Here is a 5,000-nt window from a genome sequence, read left to right as displayed (position 1 = left end):
TAAGCGTTTGGCCGTGGCTGCCAATCAAACTTGGCTGTGCAGACGCGACACAGGACGTGTGCTCATATCTTGGCAGCCCTTTGATCTTTCTTAACCAAACTTGGTGGGATTATGCCCCACCCCTCCATAAGGGCCCATACCACATTTGATGCACATTGGCCATTAGGGGGCGCTATAACTTTCCAAAATGTGTTTTGGCTCATATATAATTGAGCTCATATCTCAGCAGTCTTTTAGCACACACACACACACACACACACACACACACACACACCTAGTACACTTGAAGTAATTTCAGCCATCACAGTCAATCGAATTTGACGGTGAAGCCGTGCATGCCTCTAACCATCTGGTTGGAGGTACATTTCTGCTTGTAAACACTTGCTGTGCGTGCCTCTGACCGACTGCCTGGTCAGTTCTTTCTGTTGCCATGGCAACTTAGGCTGGGTCACCCTGCTTGGCCCCGCATTGCTGCTTGCAGCTATATTTATTATTCAACTTTCTTCTCCTATGGGAAGTCAATGGCAGCCCATAGAGCCACACATAGGAAAATGCTCAAATTTGGCACACACATTTTAGACAATCTCAGCATTCCCCACAACAATTTTTAGGTCCCCACCCCAAACCCTCTAGCGCCACCAGCAGGTCAAAGTTGCAGGTACATTTCTGGTTGTAACTTTTGAACCGTACGTCCGATTTTCAAAATCTTGGTATCCCTGGAATCCTTGGGTCAAGACGAATCCAAAGCACCCCTTGACGTCATTTTCCGCCCATATAGTTTTCCCGCCATTTTGAATTTTGTCAAAATCAATTAAAATGCTTCTCCTCCCTCAATTTTGGACCAATTTCTCCCAAACTTGGTAAATAGCAACTTTGGACTAAGCTGCACAAGAAACTTACCCGGTTTTTAGAATTTCATAAGCGTTTGGCCGTGGCAGCCAATCAAATTTGACGGCGCAGACGCCAAACAGGAAGTGTGGTCATATCTCTGCCGCCCTTTGGCGTATCTTAACGAAACTTGGTGGCTTTATGCCCAACCCCTCCAAAATGGCCCACCAAAAAGGTGGAACAAATTGGCTGCTAGGGGGCGCTATAACTAGGAAAAAAGTCTTTTGGCTCATATCTCATGATGCGTTTGGGCTAGAAACAAAATTCCACTGCCTCTGGAATCCTTGCGTCAAGACGAATCTATCGCACCCTATGACGTCATATTCTGCCTTGAGGATTTTCCGCCATTTTGAATTTTGTTAAAATCAATGAAATTCAATGGCAACCCATAGAACCGTCTGACGACAGGTTTTCAAATTTGGCAGACTGATTCTAGGCTGCCTCAAGGTTCTTGTCAGCAAATTTCAACTCACCACCTCAAACTCTCTAGCGCCACCAACAGGTCAAAGTTGCATGTACATTTCTGCTTGTTACTTTTGAACCGTACGTCTGATCGTCAAAATCTTAGTATCGCTTGAATCCTTGGGTCAAACCGAATCCAACGCACCCTATCGCGTCATATTCTGCCTTGTATATTTTCCGCCATTTTGAATTATGTGAAAATGAATTAAAATGCGTCTCCTCCCTGAATTTTTGACCAATTCCTTCCAAACTTGGTACATGGCAACTTTGGACTAAGCTGCACAAAAAACTTACCCGGTTTTTCGAATTTCATAAGCGTTTGGCCGTGGCTCCCAATCAAACTTGGCGGTGCAGATGCGAAACAGGAAGTGTGCTCATATCTCGGCAGCCCTTTGACCTTTCTAAACCAAACTTGGTGGGATTGTGCGATACCCCTCCAAAGGGGCCCATACCACAATTGGTGCACATTGGCCATTAGGGGGCGCTATAACTTTCCAAAATGTGTTTTAGCTCATATATCATTGAGCTCATATCTCAGCAGTCTTTTTGCACACACACACACACACACACACACACCTAGTACACTTGAAGTAATTTCAGCCATCACAGTCAATCGAATTTGACGGTGAAGCCGTGCATGCCTCTAACCATCTGGTTGGAGGTACATTTCTGCTTGTAAACACTTCCTGTGCGTGCCTATGACCATCTGCCTGGTCAGTTCTTTCTGTTGCCATGGCAACTTTGGCTGGGTCACCCTGCTTGGCCCCGCATTGCTGCTTGCAGCTATATTTATTATTCAACTTTCTTCTCCTATGGGAAGTCAATGGCAGCCCATAGAGCCACACATAGGAAAATGCTCAAATTTGGCACACACATTTTAGACACTCTCAGCATTCCCCACAACAATTTTTAGGTCCCCACCCCCAACCCTCTAGCGCCACCAGCAGGTCAAAGTTGCAGGTACATTTCTGCTTGTAACTTTTGAACCGTACGTCCGATTTTCAAAAACTTGGTATCCCTGGAATCCTTGGGTCAAGCCGAATCCAAAGGACCCCATGACGTCATTTTCCGCCCATATAGTTTTCCCGCCATTTTGAATTTTGTGAAAATCAATTAAAATGCTTCTCCTCCCTCAATTTTGGACCAATTTCTCCCAAACTTGGTAGATGGCAACTGTGGACTAAGCTGCACAAGAAACTTACCCGGATTTTAGAATTTCATAAGCGTTTGGCCGTGGCAGCCAATCAAATTTGGCTGCGCACACGCCAAACAGGAAGTGTGCTCATATTTCGGCCGCCCTTTCTCGGATCTTAACGAAACTTGGTGAGATTATGCCCCACCCCTGCATGAAGGAACACAAAAAAATTGGAACAAATTGTCGGCTAGGGGGCGCTATAACTAGGAAAAATGTCTTTTGGCTCATATCTCATGATCCGTTTGGGCTAGAAACAAAATTCCACTATTTCTGGAATCCTTGGGTCAAGACGAATCTATCGCATCCTATGACGTCATATTCTGCCTTGAGGATTTTCCGCCATTTTGAATTTTGTTAAAATCAATGAAATTCTATGGTAACCCATAGAACTGTCTGACTAGAGGTTTTCAAATTTGGCACACTGATTCTAGGCTGCCTCAAGGTTCTTGTCAGCAAATTTCAACTCATCATCTCAAACTCTCTAGCGCCACCAACAGGTCAAAGTTGCAGGTACATTTCTGCTTGTTACTTTTGAAGCGTACTTCTGATCGTCAAAATCTAAATATCTCTGGTATCGTTGGGTCAACACGAATCCAACGCACCCTATGGCGTCATATTCCGCCTGGTATATTTTCCGCCATTTTGAATTTTGTGAAAATCAATTAAAATGCTTCTCCTCCCTCAATTTTTGACCAATTCCTTCCAAGATTGGTACATGGCAACTTTGGACTAAGCTGCACATAAAACTTACCCGGTTTTTCGAATTTCATAAGCGTTTGGCCGTGGCGGCCAATCAAATTTGGCCGTGCAGATGTGAAACAGGAAGTGTGCTCATATCTCGGCAGCCCTTTGACCTTTCTTAACCAAACTTGGTGGGATTATGCCCCACCCCTCCAAAAGGTCCCATACCACATTTGGTGCACATTGGCCATTAGGGGGCGCTATAACTTTCCAAAATGTATTTAGGATCATATATCATTGAGCTCATATCTCAGCAGTCTTTTAGCGCACACACACACACACACACACACACCTAGTACACTTGAAGTAATTTCAGCCATCACAGTCAATCGAATTTGACGGTGAAGCCGTGCATGCCTCTTCCCATCTGGTTGGAGGTACATTTCTGCTTGTAAACACTTGCTGTGCGTGCCTCTGACCGACTGCCTGGTCAGTTCTTTCTGTTGCCATGGCAACTTAGGCTGGGTCACGCTGCTTGGCCCCGCATTGCTGCTTGCAGCTATATTTATTATTATTATTATTATTATTCAACGTTCTTCCGCCTCTGCAAGTCTATGGCAGCCCATAGAACCGTCTGGTAAAAAGTTGGGAAATTTTGCACACTGATTCTAGACAGTGTCAACATTAATCTCAGCGAATTTCAGGCCTCTACCTCAAACACTTTAGCGCCACCAACTGGTCAAAGTTGCAGGTACATTTCTGCTTGTAACTTTTGAACCGCTGGTCCGATTTTCAAAAACCTGGTATCCCTGGAGTCCTTGGGTCAAGACGAATCCAACGGACCCCATGACGTCATTTTCCGCCCATATAGTTTTCCCGCCATTTTGAATTTTGTGAAAATCACTTAAAACGCTTCTCCTCCCTCAATTTTTGAACAATTTCTCCCAAACTTGGTAAATCGCAACTTTGGACTAAGCTTCACAGGAAACATACCCGGTTTTTAGAATTTCTTAAGCGTTTGGTCGTGGCAGCCAATCAAATTTGGCTGCGAAGACGCAAAACAGGAAGTGTGCTCATATCTCGGCCACCCTTTCGCGTATCTTAATGAAACTTGGTGGCCTTATGCAACACCCCTCCGCAAAGGGCACCAACAAATTTGGAACAAATTGGCTGCTAGGGGGCGCTATAACTAGCAAAAATGTCTTTTGGCTCATATCTCATGATGCCTTTGGGCTAGAAACAAAATTCCACTATGTCAGGAATCTGTGGCTCAAAACGAATCCATCGCACCCTATGACGTCACTATCTGCCTTGAGGATTTTCCGCCATTTTGAATTTTGTTAAAATCAATGAAATTCTATGGCAACGCATAGAACCGTCTGATTAGAGGTTTTTAAACTTGGCACACTGATTCTAGGCTGCCTCAAGGATCTTGTCACCAAATTTCAACTCAGCACCTCAAACTCTCTAGCGCCACCAACAGGTCAAATTCGCGGGTACATTTCTGCTTGTTACTTTTGAACCATACGTCTGATCATCAAAATCTTAGTAGTGCTGGAATGCTTGGGTCAAAAGGAATCCAACGCACCCTGTCTCGTCATATTCCACCCAGGAGATTTTCCGCCATTTTGAATTATGTGAAAATCAATTAAAATGCTTCTCCTCCCTCAATTTTTGACCAATTTCTCCCAAACTTGGTAGATGGCAACTGGGGACGAAGCTGCACAAGAAACATACCCGGTTTTTAGAATTTCCTAAGCGTTTGGCCGTGGCA

General features: G+C 44.5%; 1 protein-coding gene across 5 annotated transcripts in view; it reads left to right on the top strand.

Annotated features, from left to right (window-relative positions):
- Positions 1–5,000, top strand: part of pard3aa (par-3 family cell polarity regulator alpha, a) — a 1,023,559-nt gene that overhangs the window by 539,968 nt on the left and 478,591 nt on the right. The window lies entirely within an intron of this gene.

This window comes from Neoarius graeffei, chromosome 5 (assembly GCF_027579695.1).
Source record: "Neoarius graeffei isolate fNeoGra1 chromosome 5, fNeoGra1.pri, whole genome shotgun sequence".
In the NCBI taxonomy this organism is placed as follows: Eukaryota; Metazoa; Chordata; class Actinopteri; order Siluriformes; family Ariidae; genus Neoarius; species Neoarius graeffei.
This window is presented reverse-complemented; position numbering and strand designations above follow the sequence as displayed.